Below are 26384 nucleotides of genomic sequence, written 5' to 3'. Positions count from 1 at the left end.
CCCCTCTTTGAAAGTACAAAATTGGGGATGAAAACCGTATGCACCAAGGAATGGTGACTTGCCAGTGGACTCCTGATAATGATTATTTATGGCAAACTCAGCTAACGGTAAATATGATGACCACAACTCTTGGTTTTCAGACACAAAACACCTTAAATATGTTTCTAGGTTTTGGTTGGTACGCTCAGTCTGTCCATTCGACTGAGGATGGAAAGCTGAGGAAAAGGACAAGTGAACCCCCAAACGGGAACAAAAAGCTTTCCAAAACTTAGAAATAAACTGGGTTCCCCGATCCGAAACCACATCGGAAGGGACCCCGTGAAGCTTCACGATTTCACTGATAAACACCTGAGCGAGAGTTTTAGCATTAGGAAGTGCGGGTAGCGCAATAAAGTGTACCATTTTGCTAAACCTGTCTACTACTACCAAGATAACTGTTTTACCCGCCGACAACGGTAAGTCAGTGATGAAATCCATTGACAGATGTGTCCATGGCCTATTGGGGATGAAAAGTGGCAATAAAGACCCTGCTGGACGTGTATGAGAGACTTTCGCGCGTGCACAAGTAGAACAAGTAGTCACGAAATCCATTACATCCTGACGCAACCTTGGCCACCAAAAACGACGAGATAAAAGCTCCAAGGTTGCTTTACTACCCGGGTGTCCAGCAAGTGCCGAATTATGATGTTCTTTTAATAATTCAAGACGCAGGTTTAACGGTACAAACAATTTCTCTGAGGGGCAAGAGGCCGGGGCGTCCCCCTGAGCCTCTAACACCTTTCCCTCTAGAACAGAGTGTACAGCAGAGACAACCACTCCTCTTTGTAAAATAGGTACCGGATCACAAACATTACCCCCTCCAGGGAAACTACGAGATAATGCGTCTGCCTTGGTATTTTTTGCCCCAGGACGATAGGTGATTACAAAGTTAAATCTGGTAAAGAATAGCGACCACCTAGCTTGTCTAGGGGTGAGACGCTTAGCCGATTCTAGGTACAGAAGGTTCTTGTGATCCGTAATCACCGTGACGGGGTGGATTGCTCCCTCTAAGAAGTGACGCCACTCTTCAAGCGCCAGTTTAATCGCCAACAGTTCCCTATTTCCAATATCATAATTCTTCTCCGCAGAAGATAATTTTTTGGAAAAGAAAGCGCAAGGACGCCATTTGCCAGGAGACGGACCCTGAGACAATACAGCTCCCACTCCCACCTCTGACGCATCTACCTCGACAATAAAAAGCTGGGAGACATCAGGTTGAATTTTAACAGGTGCCGAGGTAAACCTCTCCTTTAGAGAGGAAAATGCATATTTAGCGGCGCCAGACCATTTCTATAGAAATTAGCGAAACCCAAAAACCGTTGTAGGGCTTTAAGGTTCTCAGGAAGATCCCAATCTAAAATTGCCTGGACCTTCCCAGGATCCATGCGGAAACCTGAAGCAGATAATAGATATCCCAGGAACTGTAATTCCTGAACAGCGAAGACACATTTTTCAATTTTCGCATATAATTTATTCGTCCGTAGGACCTGCAGTACTTGCCTGACATGCACCTCATGTGTTTTCAGATCAGCCGAATAAATTAAGATATCATCTAGGTAAATGACTACAAACCTGCCGATGAGATGACTAAAAATATCATTAACGAAATGTTGGAAGACAGCAGGGGCATTGGTCAGACCGAAAGGCATAACTAGATTTTCATAATGCCCCTCAGGGGTGTTAAAAGCTGTCTTCCACTCATCCCCTTCCCTGATACGAATCAGATTGTAGGCCCCCCTAAGATCAAGTTTGGAGAACCACTTAGCACCCGCAATCTGATTAAAAAGGTCAGGAATGAGAGGAAGAGGGTATGGGTCACGGATGGTTATCTGGTTTAACTCACGGAAATCTAAGCAAGGACGCAGGCCCCCATCTTTCTTTTTAACAAAGAAAAACCCTGCAGCCACGGGTGAAGAAGAGGGTCTGATGTGTCCCTTAGCCAGACTCTCGGAGATATAATCTTTCATGGCTTGTCTCTCGGGACCCGAAAGATTATACAACCTGGACTTGGGTAATTTTGCCCCGGGAATCAGGTTAACCAGGCAATCATAAGGACGATGAGGTGGTAGTTTCTGACAACCCTTTTCAGAAAAAACGTCCTCAAAGTCCGAAATAAATGTAGGTAGGGAAGCTATGGAGGCGATTAAGCAATTGTTATTTAAGCAATTCTCTCTGCAATGCTCACTCCACTCCAATATCTCCCTGGCCTGCCAATCCACCACTGGATTGTGCGCTACCAACCAGGGAAGACCCAATACCACCGGAGAGGGAAGGCCCTCCAGAACGTAACATGAAAGACACTCATTATGGTGGTCCCCTACCCGAAGGTGTAAATTACGAACAATGTGGGTGAGGTTTCTCTGAGACAGAGGAGCAGAATCTATAGCGAATACGGGAATAGGTCTCTGCAGCGTACAGAGAGACAAACCCATAGTGCGGGCAAAATGGGCATCAATCAAGTTTATCCCTGCTCCACTGTCTAGAAAAACAGAAACAGACTCCGTCTTAACACCAAAAACAATGACCGCTGGTAACACAAATTGAGATGTTCGTATGGAGGAAACGTATACCCCCCGGCTGACATCCTCCGCACAGCCCGAGGTTAGTAGTTTTCCGACGGTCTTTTGTTTTTGAGAAAGGAGGGACAGACATTAATGAAATGACCCCTCCCCCCACAGAAAAAACAAGCCCCCCCCTACGGCGAGCCTCGGGGGGACGGACCTGACGAGAAGTTCCGCCTAGCTGCATAGGCTCATCTAAGTCAGTACAGGCTGACTGTTGCTTGGGAGAGGTAACCAATTGCTCCGGAATTTTCGATCTCTCCCTAAGACGTCTATCTATTCTGATAGAGAGGGACATAACAGCATCAAGGGAAAGGGGGGTCTCATACAGCGCCAGTGCATCCTTAACCCTTTCAGATAACCCACAGCAGAACTGACTCCTGAGAGCCGGGTCGTTCCACTGAGTATCCGTAGCCCACCTACGGAACTCTGAGCAATATTCCTCTGCTGACCGATCTCCCTGTAGGAGTCTCCGTAACTTCAACTCAGCCAGGGCGACTCGGTCAGGGTCATCATATATGAGACCCAAAGCCCCAAAAAATCCCTCCACTGACCGGAGAGCCTGGGAACCAGGGGGTAACGAGAACGCCCAGGATTGCGGATCCCCCTGAAGCAGGGAAATGACAATCCCTACCCGCTGTTCTTCATGACCTGAGGAGTAAGGGCGCAACTTAAAATATAATTTGCAGGCCTCACGGAACGTCGCAAATTTGTCCCTTCCCCCAGAAAATCTGTCGGGAAGAGCAACCTTGGGCTCAGTGACAACCTGGTTACCCATAGCAACCGCTGGGGGTGCAGTCTGCTGCATTTGCTGCTGTTGTTGGAGAGAAGACGCCTTCAATCCTGCCACCTCCAAAGACAGGCTTTGAAGCTGTTCTGCCAAGGCATCAATAGGATCCATATTGGATTCTAAGTAGAGAGAGAAAAAAAAAAAAAAAAAACAACAAACAAAAAATTATAAAATGTATTTATTTTTATTTTTTTTCTCAAAAAGTAAGGGCCAGTTATAATATCACGGTCGGCGTGGCTATCACATACGTGACACAGAGGGAGGGAACAAGGAAGGCCCTGCCCAAGTGAGAGGGAAGATGGTGACCCCTGACTCACCTGGCGGCTGGCACCTGGCTGCCCTGACGTCTCTAGATGGGTTCCTCACCCGTACGCCGATCACGTGCCTAAAGCCCTGGCTTTCCCTGAGCTGAGCCCTAGGTAGTGAACAGGGCGATGGGAACACTAGTCCGCACCACTAACTCTAAGGGAAAACACCAAGGGGAGGACAGACAACACAGACTCAACATATATTCCCAGGTGGGAGACAACAGGAGACAACAATAAGCCCAACAGGGATCCGGAGGGTAGCACTCAGGAACGACAACCAGGATTAACCACTCCAGTGGGTCAGTATAGATGTCCAGGCAGGAAGCTCTATAACTGGCAACTAGAGAAGTGTGAGGGGAGAATATAAGGAGGTAGGGAGTGGCAGACAAGAAACAGCTGAGGAGGAGAAGCTACGGATCCCTGAGAGAGACAAAAAGGATAGCAAGGCAAACACAGAAAACAATCACAAAGAAACAACGTGATCTTTAGATATAGAGCGCGCAGCCACCCGCTGCGACTTCCTGACCCCGGGTATAACGGAGTCAGACGTGGCTCTTGATACCCTCGTGACACCGGGTCAGCAACGGGAGAGACAAAGCAAGCAGGCAGGGATCAGATGATAAGCGAAGTCCAGGGATGAAGTATAGGTCAGGAACACAAGTGGTTATCAAGCTCTTTAGCAACAGACTAGGACCTTGACACTCAGGCAGCTGGGAAAAGGGCTGAGTCCCTTAAGTATGTGTAGGAGAGCCAGGGTTGGTCAACGAGGTCACCTGACCCAACCCAGCCCAGCCCAGGGAGTGACCTTAGAGCAGTGACACATGAAACCAGCCAAACTCGTGCTGTGTCCAGGGCTGAATGGAAGCTGTGGGCGGAATCCTCAGAAGCAACATCACTCACAACAGTGTCCTGGACTGCAGAGGTAACTGGGAAGCACTGGCCACCGATCACCGAAGAGCACGCAGTCTGGGACCTCGACGGTAAGCAGGGGAACAGAGTCACACGGCAGTCGCTGTTACACCTCTCACAATTAGATTTTAGGATGCTTTTAAAAATATCCCATTTTGTGGCTGTATTTTTATTTTGAGGACTTTATCCCAGTTAGTTAGGCCTATGGCCTCTCTTAGTTGGCTAAATTTAGCTTTTTTGAAGTTTGGTATTTTTGTTCCTCCCTGAAGAAACACTCTTTTGAATGACAATTGGAAGGTTATTACTTTACAGTCACTATTTCCCAGGTGTCCCCTAACCTGCACATCTGTTGTTCTGTCAGGACTATTGGTTAATACTAAGTCCAGTGTGGCTGTCCCTCTGTCTGGAGAATAGTAGATGTATAAGGGTATGAGCTGAGGCAAGAATCATATCAATTCTAGAATACTGATGGAGAGAGCTTGAGAAAACTGTGTACCCCTTCGGGCCCCATTATGTTCCCTCCAGGTGTAAGTCAATCGCAGTAAGTGCATTGAGCCTGAAATGAACTGCTTTTGAACCCCTGGCTGGGGAGGGATGACATCTATCTAGTGATACATTCATGACAAAGTTCAAATCACCACACCACAACAAATAGCGATATTCCAGAGGCTCAATGATAGAGGCCAGGGTGTGAAAAAAGGAGATAGAATCCACATTAGGTGCATAAGAGTTTACAATACATAATCGGACATAATTAAAAGTACCAACCAAAATTAGACAGCGCTCCTTGGGGTCTCTAATGACCTCATTGATTTGTAAGGTAAAGGAAGAATTAGGGTATTGACTCCCCTGGACTTGTAAAAGGTGAGATAGTGTTGGTGAAAAAACTTCGGAGACGACTGAGGGGTGAAGTGAGTCTCTTGGAGGCAAAGTATATCTGGGGAGTGTTTAAGATAATCTATAAAGGATTTTTTTATGCTTGGAGGGGGAATTGAAACCCCTCACATTATGGGATACTATACGACACATTATAAGTAAAGAGAGAGACTCTAGGGAAGGATAACAATACACCCAGCTCCCCCGAACCCAACCACAGTAGTGACATTAATTGAAAGCTCATCAGTGACCATAGAAGCTGTTCAGAGTAGACCAAAAAGAGAACACAAAACCAGAAACTAAATTAAAAACTGAGTTAAACTGCCAACATGCAGTGTTAGAATAATATAGCAACAAGACCAATGGTCTGGGTGGAGTAACCTGACATGCAGATCCTCGAGTCCATAGGAAGGTGGGCGGCATGATAATCCTAGACATTGTAGGACCATAAAAAGGATATGAAAAAAAGGGGGGGGGAAGTTAGTAGAGAATAAAAATGGGATTCCTTGAGCATCCATGTCGCCAAAACAGAATTGTAGAGAAAACCAGAGGTATAAAACGTATAAATAGTGTCAAATCAGCCTTGAAGTGGAGACGTCCAGATCATTTACCTCCATCTGCACATGAGACATAGGTGGTATTAATGGAATGAAGTAAATCAAGCCCTTCATTCCATCCAGGACACAGGAGTAATTATAGGCCCTGGACGCCATCAGCAAAAAGCAGGAGCCAATACAGGCTAGATTAACAGAAGGGAAAACTCCAGGAATGACTTGCGGCAGGAGCAGGCCGGACTTCAGATCTTGAGGCTTGAATCCATGATCTTTTCAGTCTCAGGGTCCTCTTCTGCATGAGTTGTAGGGACAGCAGCGGGATTTCAGCTTTGCCTAAGGCCTTTTGATGATATTCTTATTTGAGATTTCAAAATGCCTATGCCCCTCACATATTTTCCCCCTTCTCCTTAACAGCAAGCCACACACAGGCCATTGATTCTTCCAATGCTACTGCGTGTGTATATGTATGTATACAGTATATAAACATGGGCTGGCATCCTCATTAAGGCATCATTTGAGTGGACCTGTTGTTCAGAACAAGCCTGTAATAAACTTACCTGTCTGGGCTTCAGTGACGAGATCCCCATCTTCGTGCAGCCACACTGTGAGAGATGTGCTGTTGAGCCACACCTCCTAGTGACTCACCTCCTTACCTTGTGCGATGCTCTGTTTTTCCCCGCAGCGTGCGTTTCCTCGGGGAGACAGACAGTGGACCGTCCATCTGCTCAGTCATGTTTAGTTTTGTGTCTGATCTTTATGGAGCACCTGTCACGCCCTGCCCTGTGGGTGTTCTGAGGAGATCTGTCAGAGTTGCTGCACGTGACTCGATCTGACAGTTTGTTTTGTTGTGGGTTTGAACTGAATCCCACCTCCTCCCAGGTGTTGTTCTTTAGGTAATTAGTGAGGATATTTATTCCTCCCTCTCCCTATAGCCTTTGCGGGTTATAGTTCTGCCTTGTGTGAGCTCTGGAAGTTTGGTGGATTGTCTACTCCAACACATCTCTAGATAAGTCCTTTTCCCTTTTTCCTTCTGTGTCTGTTTTACTAGGCCTCTAGGGTGACACTAGCTCCTTCGGTTGTTGAAGGAGCTGGGTGTCTCTTTCCCTCTTCCCTACAGCTGAGGGTTTGGTTCAGTGTGTTATAGTCTTAGGTACGTGGGCATGTGCATATCTACCATTGAGATATGCATATCTACCATTGAGATATGCATATGGGCATAGCAGCTTAGGGAAAGTGTTTTAGGGATTGCTAGGAGGTGACCCCTTTGTTCCCTAGCATTTGGGGCCTAGTCAGTTGTTTTGTTTGCCTTGTCATGTTCTGTTTTCTTCCCTTATCTTACTTACCGTAACAGCACCAGACCAATCCCCCCGTCTATATATCACTGTCAGTGGTAGTTTTTTGTGGCTCATCTGTGTTTACTCCTTTTTTCCCTGTTCCTGATTGCTTCACAGTGTTTCTGACCTTGGCTTGTGTTTTAACCATTCTCTGCCTCATGTTTGGTACCTTGCCACCCATCTGGTTTTCACCCATTTTCTGTTGACTCTGCACCTAGGTAGCATAGGGACCATCAACTAGTTGTGGTCTAGCCGTTTAAGACTTGCACTGCAAGTAGGTAGAGACAGTGGGGTGGTTTCAGATCAGGACCTCACTGTCCTTGTCCTTAGATATGCAACAGTTATAACATTATTACGGGCCCAAAAAAATTTATATCCAGTTTTTTTTATACTGTTTTGACATGGATACCATGGCAGTGTTAGCCACTCAGATTGAGGGTATTGCTCAATTGGTACAGGATTTAGCCGAGACAGTTCAACAGCAGGAGTCTTATCAGGTTAATCTTGGTGCTGATGCTGCTCCATCTCCAGTAGAGCCTAAGGAGAGGCTCCCTGACCGTTTTTATGGTAATTGTAAAAGCCTTACAACTTTTAAAGAAAGTTGCAAACTCTATTTCTGTTTGAGACCCCACTCCTTAGGTAATAAATCACAGAAATTTGGTATTATTATGTCACTATTTCAGGGAGATCCCCAGGAGTGGGCATTCTTATTACCCCCATATCCCCAGCCCATATTAGCTCCTTTCCTTACAGCAAGACAGATGACCGATAGAGGAATACTGCTTTGAATTCCGCAAGTGGTGTACTGTCTCTGGGTGGAATGATCCAGCTCTCAGGTCTCTGTTTAGACTAGGCTTTTCCAAAAATTCTTAAGGACCCTTTAGTCGGCTATCCCACTCCTGGGACTGACATTTAAGATACTGTAAGCGTGAACTGTCTGTCTTTGTCCATCCTTCCCTTTCCTCTGTCTCTCAAGTCTCAGTGTCCAAGGCACAGGTTGAGTCCGAGTAATCCATGCAAGTGGAGGTCATGTTGCCTCAGAAAAGGAAGGAACATAGCAAGAAACATGCCCTCTGCTTCTGCTGCGGAAGTCCTAAACATCAACCGTGATCCTGCCCTACTAGGCCAAAGTCATAAACCTTCGGAGGTATTTCCCGAAAAGACTGGAAGGGCTCTACTGCCTGTTACTCTGTCTTCATGAGGAAAGTCTGTTTCTAGTTTAGCTTTTATGGATTCTGGGGCTGAAGCTAGTTTTGTTCATTTTGATTTTCTTGCAAGTTTGGGAATAGAATTTCTTAATGTCTCCCTGAACCTATTGTGGTCTCTGGGGTGGATACTACTCCTTTGGCCTGTGAGTTTATTGAGCATATGACTCTATTGATCATGACTGTTGGTTCTATTCATTCTGAAATAAGTTCTTTGTATACCATGAGAAATTTGTCTATTGATATTATTTTGGGATTACCTTGGTTGAAGGCACATGGTCCTGTCATTAATTGGAGTACTGGGGAATGTTAAATGCAGGCCACAATGTTCTAATTATTGTCTATCCATTCTCTTATATTGAAATTGAGGAGTGTCCTTTACCCAAACAAATTAAAGATTTTCAGGATGTTTTCTCCAAAAAGGCCCCCCGAGACCTTTCCCCACATTTTGAATATGATTGCACTATTAACTTGTTCCTGGTGTTAAGTATCCTAAAGGCAGAATCTATAATATTTCTGGACCTGAAAGGCAGGCCATGAAAGACTATATTCAAGATAGTCTCAAGAAGGGACATATTTGGCAATATCTATCTCCTATGGGAGCTGGGTTCTTCTTTGTTGAAAAAAAAAGACGGGGGATTATCAGGGTCAGAAACCAGTATCGACCTTCCTCTTCTTCCTGACCTCTTTAAAGGGGTATTATCATCTTATAGATCAGTCTTAATTTAAATAATTTGCCCCCACTGAAGACTTTTTCCTATACACTTCATAAAAAATATCCTAACATTCTATTTAATATTTCTTCTCTTACTGGTGTTTATTTGCACTTCCCATGGATACGGCCACATCTCGCCTGCCGCATCCATGGGCTGCGCCTGCGCACTGCAGCGTCTGCGATCCTGCGGCCGGCCTGTTGAATAACTTGTGAACGTGCACGTCGCTATCTCTTTCGGGGGGCTGCGCATGCGCAGAATATCCATCCCGTCTGAGATAGAGCCGCGTATGCGCGGCCGTCCGAACAGTTCGGTGGAGGAAGAGAATAGTCGGACATTGTTGGAACAGCCAGCGGAGGATGTGGGTAAGTATTATTTGTAAATGCCCCACCCATTCCACCAACGATTTACTAATAATATCATCAATCAAGAGCATCATCAATGGGGGCATTATTCTTCTTAGGGGCACTAATGGGGGCATTATTCTTCCTGGGGGCACAACTGGAGGCATTATTCTTACTGGGGGCACAACTAGAGGCATTATTCTTACTGGGGGCACTAATGGGGGCATTATTTTTCCAGGGGGCAATAATGGGGCAGTATTCTTCTTGGGGGCACTAACCGGGGCATTATTCTTTTTAGGGACACTAATGGGTGCATTATTCTTCCTGGGGACACTAATGGGGCATTATTCTTCTTGGGGGCACTAATGGGGGCATTATTCTTCCTGGGGGCACAACTTGAGGCATTATTCTTACTGGGGGGGGCACTAATGGGGGCATTATTTTTCCTGGGGGCACTAATTGGGCAGTATTCTTCTTGGTGGCACTAATGGGGGCATTATTCTTCTTGGGGACACTAATGGGGGCATTATTCTTCCTGGGGACACTAATGGGGGCATTATTCTTCTTGGGGGCACTAATGGGGGCATTATTCTTCCTGGGGGCAAAACTGTAGACATTATTCTTACTGGGGGCACAACTAGAGGCATTATTCTTACTGGGGGGCACTAATGGGGGCATTATTTTTCCTGGGAGCAATAATGGGGCAGTATTCTTCCTGGGGACACTAATGGGGGCATTATTCTTCTTAGGGGCACTAATGGGGGCATTATTCTTCCTGGGGACACTAATGGGGCATTATTCTTCTTAGGGGCACTAATGGGGGAATTATTCTTCCTGGGGACACTAATGGGGGCATTCTTCTTTTTGGGGGGCACTAATGGGGGCATTATTCTTCCTGGGGGCACAACTGGAGGCATTATTCTTACTGGAGGCACAACTAGAGGCATTATTCTTACTGGGGGGGCACTAATGGGGGCATTATTATTCCTGGAGGCAATAATGGGGCAGTATTCTTCCTGGGGACACTAATGGGGGCATTATTCTTCTTAGGGGCACTAATGGGGACATTATTCTTACTGGGGGGCACTAATGGGGCATTATTTTTCCTGGGGGCACTAATGGGGCATTATTTTTCCTGGGGGCACTAATGGGGCAGTATTCTTCTTGGGGGCACTAATTTATGCTTGTTGATTTGAAGTTTATTTTTAAATAAACATGTTAATTACGTTCACAATAAAGCTAAATTTCTTAACTAAATTAGTTTTTTCAGTATTTTTAATTTTTTTATGTCATGTGGGTATGCCAACATGTGTGAAATCCATTGCATGCGCAGCTCCATTTTGGACGCAGCACAAAGAAATAAAGATCAGCGCCGGGCGGCCGCGCTATTCCTTTGTGCCTTCATCTGCAGGAGCAGAGAGGGGTAGGAGCAGAGGACATGAGGCAGGATGGGGTCAGACTCTGGACTGCAGCAATGGAGCTGTGGGGGATTTATGGCTGCTCAGTTCTGGTTGTGTTCATAGTGGCTGCTGCATTATAGAATGGAGGGACACAGAGGGGTGACATTGAATGGAGGGACATAGAGGGGGTGACTTGGAATGGAGGGACATAGAGGGGGTGACATTGAATGGAGGGACACAGAGGGGATGACATTCTGAAGTGTAGGGATACAGGGACGCCATTATGGAGTGAGGGGCAATAATGGGGCAGTATTCTTCTTGGGGGCACCAATGGGGGCATTATTATTCTTAGGGACACTAATGGGGGCATTATTCTTCCTGGGGACACTAATGGGGGCATTATTCTTCTTGGGGGCACTAATGGGGGCATTATTCTTCTTGGGGGCACTAATGGGGGCATTATTCTTCCTGGGGGCATAACTGGAGGCATTATTCATACTGGGGGGGCACTAATGGGGGCATTATTTTTCCTAAGGGCACTAATGGGGCAGTATTCTTCTTGGGGGCACTAATGGGGGCATTATTCTTCCTGGGGACACTAATGGGGGCATTATTCTTACTGGGGGCACAACTGGAGGCATTATTCTTACTGGGGGCACAACTAGAGGCATTATTCTTACTGGGGGGGGGGCACTAATGGGGGCATTATTTTTCCTGGGGGCAATAATGGGCAGTATTCTTCCTGGGGACACTAATGGGGGCATTATTCTTCTTAGGGGCACTAATGGGGGCATTATTCTTCCTGGGGACACTAATAGGGCATTATTCTTCTAAGGGGCATTAATGGGGGAATTATTCTTTCTGGGGACACTAATGGGGGCATTCTTCTTCTTGGGGGCACTAATGGGGGCATTATTCTTCCTGGGGGCACAACTGGAGGCATTATTCTTACTGGAGGCACAACTAGAGGCATTATTCTTACTGGGGGGGGGCACTAATGGGGGCATTATTTTTCCTGGGGGCAATAATGGGGCAGTATTCTTCCTGGGGACACTAATGGGGGCATTATTCTTCTTAGGGGCACTAATGGGGACATTATTCTTACTGGGGGGCACTAATGGGGCATTATTTTTCCTGGGGGCACTAATGGGGCAGTATTCTTCTTGGGGGCACTAATTTATGCTTGTTGATTTGAAGTTTATTTTTAAATAAACATGTTAATTACGTTCACAATAAAACGAAATTTCTTAACTAAATTAGTTTTTTCAGTATTTTTTTTTTAATGTCATGTGGGTATGCCAACATGTGTGAAATCCATCGCATGCGCAGCTCCGTTTTGGACGCAGCACAAAGAAATAAAGATCAGCGCCGGGCGGCCGCGCTATTCCTTTGTGCCTTCATCTGCAGGAGCAGAGAGGGGTAGGAGCAGAGGACATGAGGCAGGATGGGGTCAGACTCTGGACTGCAGCAATGGAGCTGTGGGGGATTTATGGCTGCTGAGTTCTGGTTGTGTTCATAGTGGCTGTTGCATTATAGAATGGAGGGACACAGAGGGGTGACATTGAATGGAGGGACATAGAGGGGGTGACATTGAATGGAGGGACATAGAGGGGGTGACATTGAATGGAGGGACACAGAGGGGATGACATTCTGAAGTGTAGTGATACAGGGACGCCATTATGGAGTGAGGTGCAATAATGGGGCAGTATTCTTCTTGGGGGCACTAATGGGGGCATTATTATTCTTAGGGACACTAATGGGGGCATTATTCTTCCTGGGGACACTAATGGGGGCATTATTCTTCTTGGGGGCACTAATGGGGGCATTATTCTTCCTGGGGCACTAATGGGGGCATTATTCTTACTGGGGGGGGCACTAATGGGGGCATTATTTTTCCTGGGGGCACTAATGGGGCAGTATTCTTCTTGGGGGCACTAATGGGGGCATTATTCTTCTTGGGGGCACTAATGGGGGCATTATTCTTCCTGGGGGCACAACTGGAGACATTATTCTTACTGGGGGCACAACTAGAGGCATTATTCTTACTGGGGGGGCACTAATGGGGGCATTATTTTTCCTGGGGGCAATAATGGGGCAGTATTCTTCCTGGGGACACTAATGGGGGCATTATTCTTCTTAGGGGCACTAATGGGGGCATTATTCTTCCTGGGGACACTAATGGGGGCGGCATTATTCTTCTTGGGGGCACTAATGGGGGCATTATTCTTCCTGGGGGCACAACTGGAGGCATTATGATAACTGGGGGGCACTAATGGGGGCATTATTTTTCCTGGGGGCACTAATGGGGCAGTATTCTTCTTAGGGGCACTAATGGGGGCATTATTCTTCCTGGGGACACTAATGGGGGCATTATTCTTCCTGCGGGCACAACTGGAGGCATTATTCTTACTGGGGGCACAACTGGAGGCATTATTCTTACTGGGGGGCACTAATGGGGGCATTATTTTTCCTGGGGCAATAATGGGGCAGTATTCTTCCTGGGGACACTAATGGGGGCATTATTCTTACTGGGGGCACAACTGGAGGCATTATTCTTCCTGGGGGCACAACTAGAGGCATTATTCTTACTGGGGGGGCACTAATGGGGGCATTATTTTTCCTGGGGGCAATAATGGGGCAGTATTCTTCCTGGGGACACTAATGGGGCATTATTCTTCTTAGGGGCACTAATGGGGGCATTATTCTTCCTGGGGACACTAATGGGGCATTATTCTTCTTAGGCGCACTAATGGGGGCATTATTCTTCCTGGGGACACTAATGGGGGCATTCTTCTTCTTGGGGGCACTAATGGGGGCATTATTCTTCCTGGGGACACAACTGGAGGCATTATTCTCCTTGGGGGCACTAATGGGGGCATTATTCTTCCTGGGGGCACAACTGGAGGCATTATTCTTGCTGGAGGCACAACTAGAGGCATTATTCTTACTGGGGGGGCACTAATGGGGGCATTATTTTTCCTGGGGGCAATAATGGGGCAGTATTCTTCCTGGGGACACTAATGGGGGCATTATTCTTCTTAGGGGCACTAATGGGGACATTATTCTTACTGGGGGCACTAATGGGGGCATTATTTTTCCTGGGGGCACTAATGGGGGCATTATTCTTCTTAGGGGCACTAATGGGGACATTATTCTTACTGGGGGACACTAATGGGGGCAGTATTCTTCTTTGGGGCACTAATTTAAGCTTGTTGATTTGAAGTTTATTTTTAAATAAACATGTTAATTACGTTCATAATAAAGCGAAATTTCTTAACTAAATTTGTTTTTTCTGTGTTTTTTATTTTTTTATGTCATGTGGGTATGCCAACATGTGTGAAATCCATCGCATGCGCAGCTCCGTTTTGGACGCAGCACAAAGAAATAAAGATCAGCGCCGGGCGGCCGCGCTATTCCTTTGTGCCTTCATCTGCAGGAGCAGAGAGGGGTAGGAGCAGAGGACATGAGGCAGGATGGGGTCAGACTCTGGACTGCAGCAATGGAGCTGTGGGGGATTTATGGCTGCTCAGTTCTGGTTGTGTTCAAAGTGGCTGCTGCATTATAGAATGGAGGGACACAGAGGGGTGACATTGAATGGAGGGACATAGAGGGGGTGACATTGAATGGAGGGACATAGAGGGGGTGACATTGAATGGAGGGACACAGAGGGGGTGACATTCTGAAGTGTAGTGATACAGGGACGCCATTATGGAGTGAGGGGACACAGAGGGGAGGACATTATGATGTTGAGAGAATGGAGGGACATTGCGTCCCCTTTGTCCCTCTACTTCATAATGTCCTCCACTCTGTGTCCCTTCATTCCATAATGGTGTCCCCTGTATCCCTACACTTCAGAATGTCATCCCCTCTGTGTCCCTCCATTCAATAATGGCGTCCCCTCTGTGTCCCTCCATTCTATAATGGCGTTCCCTCTGTGTCCCTCCATTCTATAATGGCATCCCCTGTGTCCTTCCATTCTATAATGGCATCCCCTGTGTCCTTCCATTCTATAATGGCATCCCCTGTGTCCCTCCATTCTATAATGGCATCCCCTGTGTCCCTCCATTCTATAATGGCATCCCCTGTGTCCCTCCATTCTATAATGGCATCCCCTGTGTCCCTTCATTCTATAATGGCGTCCCTCCATTCTATAATGGCATCCCCTGTGTCCCTCCATTCTATAATGGCATCCCCTGTGTCCCTCCATTCTATAATGGCGTCCCTCCATTCTCTAATGGCATCCCCTGTGTCCCTCCATTCTATAATGGCGTCCCCTGTGTGTCCCTCCATTCTATAATGGTGTCCCCTTTGTGTCCCTCCATTCTATAATGGCATCCCCTGTGTCCCTCCAATCTATAATGGCATCCCCTGTGTCCCTCCATTCTATAATGGTGTCCCCTTTGTGTCCCTCCATTCTATAATGGCGTCCCCCCTGTGTCCCTCCATTCTATAATAGCGTCCCCTGTGTCCCTCCATTCTATAATGGCATCCCCTCCTTCCATTCCATAATGGCGTCCCCTGTGTCCCTCCATTCTATAATGGCGTCCCCCGTGTCCCTCCATTCTATAATGGCATCCCCTGTGTGTCCTTTCACTCCATAACGTCTTCCCCCTATGTTGCTCCATTCCATAAAGGAATTCATCCTGAATTCCATTATTGTAATCTAATGTAAAATCGTTGGTGGATTTGGTGGTGCCATTATTCAAATAAAAATGATACTCACCTATTTTGAAGTTGTCCTCGTCCTCCGATACTTATCCGGCACGCCCTCTTTCTCAAATTCTGTTTGATCTTCATGTACGTTGATCTTCTTATACAGCTCTGCTACATCTGTCTTCATGTACACTATATTTCATTATAGGTGTCTAATTCATATAACTCAGTGTCCCTCCATTCCATATTGGCGTCCCCTGTGTCACTCCGTAGGACATTATGAAGTGGAGGTCATGGTAGTGTAGAGGAAGACAGATGTAGAAGGGCTGTATAGGAAGCTTTTCATCCACAATGCTAGGGGTGGAGGGGTAGACAAATGTACCAGTGCTGTATAAGAAGTTGATCAGCCACAGTGCTAGTGGTGGAGACAGATGTAGCAGAGCTGTATAGGAAGCTTTTTATCCAAAATGCTAGTGGTGGAGGGGGAGACAGATGTAGCAAAGCTGTATAAAAAGTTTTTCAGCCACAGTGCAAGTGTGGAATTGACTATATAGATGTAGCAGAGCTGTATAAGCGGATGGTCAGCCTCAGTGATGGTGAAAGAGAGAGAGAGAAACTCGAACTGTATGAGGCTGTTCAGCAACAGTGCAAGTGTGGAAGTGACTATATACAGTACAGACCAAAAGTTTGGACACACCTTCTCATTCAAAGAGTTTTCTTTATTTTCATGACTATGAAGGCATCAAAACTATGAATTAACACATGTGGAATTATATACATAACAAACAAGTGTGAAACAACTGAAAATATGTCATATTCTAGATTCTTCAAAGTAGCCACCTTTTGCTTTGATTACTGCTTTGCACACTCTTGGCATTCTCTTGATGAGCTTCAAGAGGTAGTCCCCTGAAATGGTCTTCCAACAGTCTTGAAGGAGTTCCCAGAGATGCTTAGCACTTGTTGGCCCTTTTGCCTTCACTCTGCGGTCCAGTTCACCCCAAACCATCTCTATTGGGTTCAGGTCCGGTGACTGTGGAGGCCAGGTCATCTGGCGCAGCACCCCATCACTCTCCTTCATGGTCAAATAGCCCTTACTTTCAAAGTTTTCCCAATTTTTCGGCTGACTGACTGACCTTCATTTCTTAAAGTAATGATGGCCACTCGTTTTTCTTTACTTAGCTGCTTTTTTCTTGCCATAATACAAATTCTAACAGTCTATTCAGTAGGACTATCAGCTGTGTATCCACCTGACTTCTCCTCAACGCCACTGATGGTCCCAACCCCATTTATAAGGCAAGAAATCCCACTTATTAAACCTGACAGGGCACACCTGTGAAGTGAAAACCATTTCAGGGGACTACCTCTTGAAGCTCATCAAGAGAATGCCAAGAGTGTGCAAAGCAGTAATCAAAGCAAAAGGTGGCTACTTTGACGAACCTAGAATATGACATATTTTCAGTTGTTTCACACTTGTTTGTTATGAATATAATTCCACATGTGTTAATTCATAGTTTTGATGCCTTCAGTGTGAATCTACAATTTTTATAGTCATGAAAATAAAGAAAACTCTTTGAATGAGAAGGTGTGTCCAAACTTTTGGTCTGTACTGTATATGTAGCAGAGCTGTATAAGCGGATGGTCAGCCTCAGTGATGGTGAAAGAGAGAGAGAGGAACTCAAACTGTATGAGGCTATTCAGCAACAGTGCAAGTGTGGAAGTGACTATATAGATGTAGCAGAGCTGTATAAGTGGATGCTCAGCCTCAGTGATGGTGGAAGAGAGAGAGATTAACTCGAACTGTATGAGGCTGTTCAGCAACAGTGCAAGTGTGGAATTGACTATATATATGTAGCAGAGCTGTATAAGCGGATGGTCAGCCTCAGTGATGGTGGAATTAAGAGTTGTAGCAGAGCTTTATATGCAGACCGTCAACCTCAAGGATGGTGGGAGAGTATAATAAAGATGTAGCTGAGCTGTATAGGAAGCCCTTGAGCCAAACTTATGATAGGAGACTTGAGAAGAAACATGTTCCTGAGCTATATATGCATCTATACATATACATAGTGTAAGGTTTATACACAATTGTAGTACAGCTGTAATAGAAAGAAATCTGCATCAGTGCTGGGGGATGGGGGGTGGTCATGTTTTATGGGAATCAAATGCACAGATTATAAGTCTACTGGGTGACAATCTTTAGAGCTAATGTATAATATGGAATTATAGTTTTTGCTGCACAGAATGGGTTTGTAAAAGATCAGACTGTGATTGTGTGTAAAACTGTGCAGAAGAGCCACATGTTACTGTACACTGAGCTCACTTATCACAGCTCTCCGAGGATTAAACAGCAGGGGGAGGGGACTCACACACACTGCAGGCTGCCAGACTGATGACTCATTCTCTTCACATGAACTAGCACGTAAGAACTCAGCTCTGTGTGATGTCATAAGGAGGCGTGGCCGGCCTTCACTCTAGCTGCCTAAGCCCGCCCAGCCTTAGCAGTAGAAAACCAGGACTGCAGGTGAGGATGAATAAGCAAGATGAGAATACCCCTTTAATAAATTTTTTGGAGCCCAGTGGTTCTCTAATATTAATCTTAGAGGATCCTATAATTTGATTACAATACTGGAAGGGGATAAATGGAAAACAGCATTCAATACCCATGAAGGGCGTTTTGAATTTCTTGTAATGGCCTTTGGGTTGTGCAATGCTTCAGCCATTTTCAAAACCTCATAAATGAAATGTTTCATGATTTCCTGGGTTTATTTGTGGTCATCTGCTTTGATGATATTCTGATATTTTCTCCCAACTCTGCCTCTCATGTCCATGTAAGAAAGGTTCTTCAAATATTAAGAGAAAATCAGCTGTTTTCTAAATTAAGTAAATGTGTTTTTGGTGTAAGAGAAGTCTCCTTCCTGGGATAACTAATATCACCTCAAAAATTCGATATGGACTTCGCCAAGGTTTTAGCCATAGTTTAGCCTTCCCTGAAGGCTCTTCAGAGATTCCCTGGTTTTGCAAATTATTATAGAAAATGTATTAAAAACTTCTCAGTCATTGCCAAACCATTTTAGTGACCAGGAAACGGGCGGATCTTCATTGGTTTTCTGATGCTCTGTATGGTTTTGAATCTCTGAAATTGATTTTCATCCATGCACCAGAACTCATCCAACCTAACGTCACTAAATATTTCACCATTGAGATGGATGCTTCTGAGGTAGGAGTGGGTGCTCTAATGTCTCAGGGATCATCTTATTTAACTAACCTTCAAACATGTGCATTCTTTAAAAAAAAATCATCTGCAGAGAAGAATTATCATATTGGTAAATGAGAATTACAAGCTATTAAATGGGCTTTTAAAGAGTGGGGACATTTTCTGGAAGGGACTCTTCACCAAATCATAGTACCAACTGATCATAATCACATCTGATTCCGCTGAAAAAAACTATCTGACGCTAAGAAGTTAGCCACTTTTTTTGTTGATAATATTCTCTAACTGCATGGAATACCAGAGTCCATTGTCTCAGGTAGAGGGGTGCATACCATGCTAAGACTAATGGACAAACTGAAGGGGCAACCAGGTATTGGAACAGTTTCTGAGATGATTTGTATCTGACTGTCAGACCAAGTGGAAAAGGTTTCTGTCTCTGGCGGAGTTTGTTATCAACAATCATGTCAACTCCTCTAGTGGCATCTCATCTTTCTATTTTACTTGTGGTTTTAATTAGAGATGAGCGAATCGAAGTAGACTAAATGGAATTTGATTCGAATTTCAGGAAAAATTTCATTCGTACCGAAGTCGAATTTCCTCATGATTCGTAGTAACGAATCTTATTTTTTCCAAAATGGCTGCTGAACATGTTAGAATGAGAAACCAAGAACTCTGGGGACAAGGGATCACCCACAATGCCATGCATGCAGCCAATCAGCAGCCAGCCAGCCCCTGTGATGTCACAGCCCTATAAATAGCCTCAGCCATTTTCCAGTGAATTTAGTGCAGGGAGGGACGTGACATACGCTAGGGACAGTGTTTAGGAAAGACTTTATTCATCAAAAAAAACTATTGAGTAGTTCAGGGAAAGATCATTCATAGTGTAGGGCAGGGATGCTCAACCTGTCCATCTCTGCCTGTCCATCTGTGCCTATCTATCACGACTCTTTCTATATATATCTTTATGATAATATATCGGAATTACTCTATGTATATTATTTATATATATATATATATATATATATATATATAAATAAATATATATATATATATATATATATATATATATATATATATATGTGTATCTCTATATCTGTTTCTATGTGTATATATATGCCAGTCAGTGAACATATATATATATATATATATATATATAGTAATATATACACAAAGAAACATATATAAGGATATATATCACTTACACAAAAATATATGTATATATATATATAAATAGCATATATATATATATATATATATATATATACACTGCTCAAAAAAATTAAGGGAACACTTAAACAACACAATGTAACTCCAAGTCAATCACACTTCTGTGAAATCAAACTGTCCACTTAGGATCCAACACTGAGTGACAATCAATTTCACATGCTGTTGTGCAAATGGGATAGACAACAGGTGGAAATTATAGGCAATTAGCAAGACACCCCCAATAAAGGAGTGGTTCTGCAGGTGGTGACCTGACCACTTCTCAGTTCCTATGCTACCTGGCTGATGTTTTGGTCACTTTTGAATGCTGCTGGTGCTTTCACTCTAGTGGTAGCATGAGACGGAGTCTACAACCCACACAAGTGGCTCAGGTAGTGCAGCTTATCCAGGATGGCACATCAATGCGAGCTGTGGCAAGAAGGTTTGCTGTGTCTGTCAGCGTAGTGTCCAGAGCATGGAGGCGCTACCAGGAGACAGGCCGGTACATCAGGAGACGTAGAGGAGGCCGTAGGAGGGCAACAACCCAGCAGCAGGACCGCTACCTCCGCCTTTGTGCAAGGAGGAACAGGAGGAGCACTGCCAGAGCCCTGCAAAATGACCTCCAGCAGGCCACAAATGTGCATGTGTCTGCTCAAACAGTCAGAAACAGACTCCATGAGGGTGATATGAGGGCCCGACGTCCACAGGTGGGGGTTGTGCTTACAGCCCAACACCGTGCAGGACGTTTGGCATTTGCCAGAAAACACCAAGATTGGCAAATTCGCCACTGGCGCCCTGTGCTCTTCACAGATGAAAGCAGGTTCACACTGAGCACATGTGACAGACGTGACAGTCTGGAGACGCCGTGGAGAACGTTCTGCTGCCTGCAACATCCTCCAGCATGACCGGTTTGGCATTGGGTCAGTAATAGTGTGCGGTGGCATTTCTTTGGAGGGTTGCACAGCCCTCCATGTGCTCGCCAGAGGTAGCCTGACTGCCATTAGGTACCGAGATGAGATCCTCAGACCCCTTGTGAGACCATATGCTGGTGCGGTTGGCCCTGGGTTCCTCCTAATGCAAGACAATGCTAGACCTCATGTGGCTGGAGTGTGTCAGCAGTTCCTGCAAGACGAAGGCATTGATGCTATGGACTAGCCCGCCCGTTCCCCAGACCTGAATCCAATTGAGCACATCTGGGACATCACGTCTCGCTCTATCCACCAACGTCACGTTGCACCACAGACTGTCCAGGAGTTGGCAGATGCTTTAGTCCAGGTCTGGGAGGAGATCCCTCAGGAGACCGTCCGCCACCTCATCAGGAGCATGCACAGGCGTTGTAGGGAGGTCATACAGGCACGTGGAGGCCACACACACTACTGAGCCTCATTTTGACTTGTTTTAAGGACATTACATCAAAGTTGGATCAGCCTGTAGTGTGTTTTTCCACTTTAATTTTGAGGGTGACTCCAAATCCAGACCTCCATGGGTTAAAAAATTAGATTTCCATTTTATTTTTTTGTGTGAATTTGTTGTCAGCACATTCAACTATGTAAAGAACAAAGTATTTCAGAAGAATATTTAATTAATTCAGTGCTAGGATGTGTTATTTTTGTGTTCCCTTTATTTTTTTGAGCAGTGTATATATATATATATATATATACTATTTGACAGATATATACAGATATTTATATATGTGTCATATATAAGCATCTGTATATTTATTGAGTAGGTGCTTATTATTCATATTCGTTGGTGGTATAGTGTAAATAATTTTACTTTTTTATAAAATCATTTATTATTATTGTGGAGGGTTGAGTCCGCACAACCCGTATGTAGGTGCATATTACTATGGCGAAATACAAATACAAACGGAAAATGCAAATGTGACCGCACACTACATCCAGCACTCTGCCCTGCCTCCATGCTGGATGAGACATTGGTGCATTTTCCATTTATTATTATTTATTCCCATTTCGTTGGTGGTTTTTGTGGCAGCATTCTTATTACCTACATACTTACCTGATTCGAGCATCCAGCGACGTCATCCAGACTCTCCGTCTCCTTCCAGCTATGCCGGCGTCTTCTCTTCCGGGTGTATGCGATGACGTCATCGGCGCAGGCGCATTGAGGATGGAGCGGTCGAGCCAGCGGCCGCCTCTCAGTGCGCCTGCGCCGATTGAAGAGATGTACGGCGCAGGTGCGAGATTTGAAATTCTAACAGGGCCAGCAGAGAACGATTCCGTTCCCTGGCCCTGTCAATCACAATGCCGAGGGGGCGTCATTAGGATCGGAGGATGCGGCTGCTACCAGCAAGTAGCCGCCCTACTTGCTGGTAGCAAGGTAATTTGCATATTTTAAAAATCGATTTTTATCAAATTCTACTGAACGAAAATCATTATTTTGCTTATGTATGCAGAGCTCGCAGTGTAGGGATTATTAGTAACTAGAGTTGAGCGAACACCTGGATGTTCGGGTTCGAGAAGTTCGGCCGAACCCCATTAAAGTCAATGGGGACCCGAACTTTTTGGCACTAAAAAGGCTGTAAAACAGCCCAGGAAAGAGCTAGAGGGCTGCAAAAGGCAGCAACATGTAGGTAAATCCCCTGCAAACAAATGTGGATAGTTAAATGAATTAAAATAAAAATAAAATATATAAAAATAAACCAATATCAATTGGAGAGAGGTCCCATAGCAGAGAATCTGGCTTCACGTCAGCAGAGAATCAGTCTTCATGCCATAAAAGAAAGGGAGAAAAAGAGAGACAGGAGGCCGCGCCTCGTGTGTGTGGCTGTATATTTGGTCTTATTGCACTTTTTACAAGAAGCGCTTACCGTATGTTGTTGTGTGAAGCCACAACAACTGTAAAAGGCTTGTGCTGGTATTTTCCCGTCCAGCATGCGGGGTCCTGTACTGCTGCCAAAGGTTCCTTTTTCTCTGCCCCCGAAGTGGCACGAGAAATAAGTAAAGAGATAAAAGTAGTGTTTTTTTTAACCCTTTTTCTGCGGCGCTGAAAACAGGAGGCAAGTTCTTATAGAATATTTTTAAAAACTAAAATAGCTTATTTATTCTTTTGTCAACGCGTTTCAAGGGCGCACAGCCCTCTTCGTCAGGACAATAAAAGCATAGGCTTTTATTGTCCTGACGAAGAGGGCTGTGCGCAATTGAAACGCGTTGACAAAAGAATAAATAAGCTATTTTAGTTTTTAAAAATATTCTATAAGAACTTGCCTCCTGTTTTCAGCGCCGCAGAAAAAGGGTTAAAAAAAACACTACTTTTATAGTCTTCATGCCATAGCAGAGAATCTGGCTTCACGTCACCCACCACTGTAACAGTCCATTGTCATATATTTAGGCCCCGGCACCCAGGCAGAGGAGAGAGGTCCCGTAACAGAGAATCTGGCTTCATGTCAGCAGAGAATCAGTCTTCATGTCATAGCAGAGAATCAGGCTTCACGTCACCCACCACTGGAACAGGCCACTGTCACATATTTAGGCCCCGGCACCCAGGCAGAGGAGAGAGGTCCCGTAACAGAGATTCAGGCTTCATGTCAGCAGAGAATCAGTCTTCATGTCATAGCAGAGAATCAGGCTTCACGTCACCCACCACTGGAACAGGCCACTGTCACATATTTAGGCCCCGGCACCCAGGCAGAGGCGAGAGGTCCCATAACAGAGATTCAGGCTTCATGTCAGCAGAGAATCAGTCTTCATGTCATAGCAGAGAATCAGGCTTCACGTCACCCACCACTGGAACAGGCCACTGTCACACATTTAGGCCCCGGCACCCAGACAGAGGAGAGAGGTCCCGTAACAGAGATTCAAACTTCATGTCAGCAGAGAATCAGTCTTCATGTCATAGCAGAGAATCAGGCTTCACGTCACCCACCACTGGAACAGGCCACTGTCACACATTTAGGCCCTGGCACCCAGACAGAGGAGAGAGGTCCCGTAACAGAGATTCAGGCTTCATGTCAGCAGAGAATCAGTCTTCATGTCATAGCAGAGAATCAGGCTTCACGTCACCCACCACTGGAACAGGCCACTGTCACATATTTAGGCCCCGGCACCCAGGCAGAGGAGAGAGGTCCCGTAACAGAGATTCAGGCTTCATGTCAGCAGAGAATCAGTCTTCATGTCATAGCAGAGAATCAGGCTTCACGTCACCCACCACTGGAACAGGCCACTGTCACACATTTAGGCCCTGGCACCCAGACAGAGGAGAGAGGTCCCGTAACAGAGATTCAGGCTTCATGTCAGCAGAGAATCAGTCTTCATGTCATAGCAGAGAATCAGGCTTCACGTCACCCACCACTGGAACAGGCCACTGTCACACATTTAGGCCCCGGCACCCAGACAGAGGAGAGAGGTCCCGTAACAGAGATTCAGGCTTCATGTCAGCAGAGAATCAGTCTTCATGTCATAGCAGAGAATCAGGCTTCACGTCACCCACCACTGGAACAGGCCACTGTCACACATTTAGGCCCTGGCACCCAGACAGAGGAGAGAGGTCCCGTAACAGAGATTCAGGCTTCATGTCAGCAGAGAATCAGTCTTCATGTCATAGCAGAGAATCAGGCTTCACGTCACCCACCACTGGAACAGGCCACTGTCACATATTTAGGCCCCGGCACCCAGGCAGAGGAGAGAGGTCCCGTAACAGAGATTCAGGCTTCATGTCAGCAGAGAATCAGTCTTCATGTCATAGCAGAGAATCAGGCTTCACGTCACCCACCACTAGAACAGGCCACTGTCACACATTTAGGCCCCGGCACCCAGACAGAGGAGAGAGGTCCCGTAACAGAGAATCTGGCTTCATGTCAGCAGAGAATCAGTCTGCATGTCATAGCAGAGAATCAGGCTTTACGTCACCTAACACTGGAACAGTCCATTGTCAGATATTTAGGCCCAGGCACCCAGGCAGAGGAGAGAGGTCCCATAACAGAGAATCTGGCTTCATGTCAGCAGAGAATCAGTCTGCATGTCATAGCAGAGAATCAGGCTTCACGTCACCCACCACTGGAACAGGCCACTGTCACACATTTAGGCCCTGGCACCCAGACAGAGGAGAGAGGTCCCGTAACAGAGATTCAGGCTTCATGTCAGCAGAGAATCAGTCTTCATGTCATAGCAGTGAATCAGGCTTCGCGTCACCCACCACTGGAACAGGCCACTGTCACATATTTAGGCCCCGGCACCCAGGCAGAGGAGAGAGGTCCCGTAACAGAGATTCAGGCTTCATGTCAGCAGAGAATCAGTCTTCATGTCATAGCAGAGAATCAGGCTTCACGTCACCCACCACTGGAACAGGCCACTGTCACATATTTAGGCCCCGGCACCCAGGCAGAGGAGAGAGGTCCCATAACAGAGATTCAGGCTTCATGTCAGCAGAGAATCAGTCTTCATGTCATAGCAGAGAATCAGGCTTCACGTCACCCACCACTGGAACAGGCCACTGTCACACATTTAGGCCCCGGCACCCAGACAGAGAAGAGAGGTCCCGTAACAGAGATTCAGGCTTCATGTCAGCAGAGAATCAGTCTTCATGTCATAGCAGAGAATCAGGCTTCACGTCACCCACCACTGGAACAGGCCACTGTCACACATTTAGGCCCTGGCACCCAAACAGAGGAGAGAGGTCCCGTAACAGAGATTCAGGCTTCATGTCAGCAGAGAATCAGTCTTCATGTCATAGCAGAGAATCAGGCTTCACGTCACCCACCACTGGAACAGGCCACTGTCACATATTTAGGCCCCGGCACCCATGCAGAGGAGAGAGGTCCCATAACAGAGATTCAGGCTTCATATCAGCAGAGAATCAGTCTTCATGTCATAGCAGAGAATCAGGCTTCACGTCACCCACCACTGGAACAGGCCACTGTCACACATTTAGGCCCCGGCACCCAGACAGAAGAGAGAGGTCCCGTAACAGAGATTCAGGCTTCATGTCAGCAGAGAATCAGTCTTCATGTCATAGCAGAGAATCAGGCTTCACGTCACCCACCACTGGAACAGGCAACTGTCACATATTTAGGCCCCGGCACCCAGGCAGAGGAGAGAGGTCCCGTAACAGAGATTCAGGCTTCATGTCAGCAGAGAATCAGTCTTCATGTCATAGCAGAGAATCAGGCTTCAAGTCACCCACTACTGGAACAGGCCACTGTCACATATTTAGGCCCCGGCACCCAGGCAGAGGAGAGAGGTCCCATAACAGAGATTCAGGCTTCATGTCAGCAGAGAATCAGTCTTCATGTCATAGCAGAGAATCAGGCTTCACGTCACCCACCACTG

This window comes from Bufo bufo, chromosome 6, assembly GCF_905171765.1.
Source record: "Bufo bufo chromosome 6, aBufBuf1.1, whole genome shotgun sequence".
NCBI classification, from domain to species: domain Eukaryota; kingdom Metazoa; phylum Chordata; class Amphibia; order Anura; family Bufonidae; genus Bufo; species Bufo bufo.
This window is presented reverse-complemented; position numbering follows the sequence as displayed.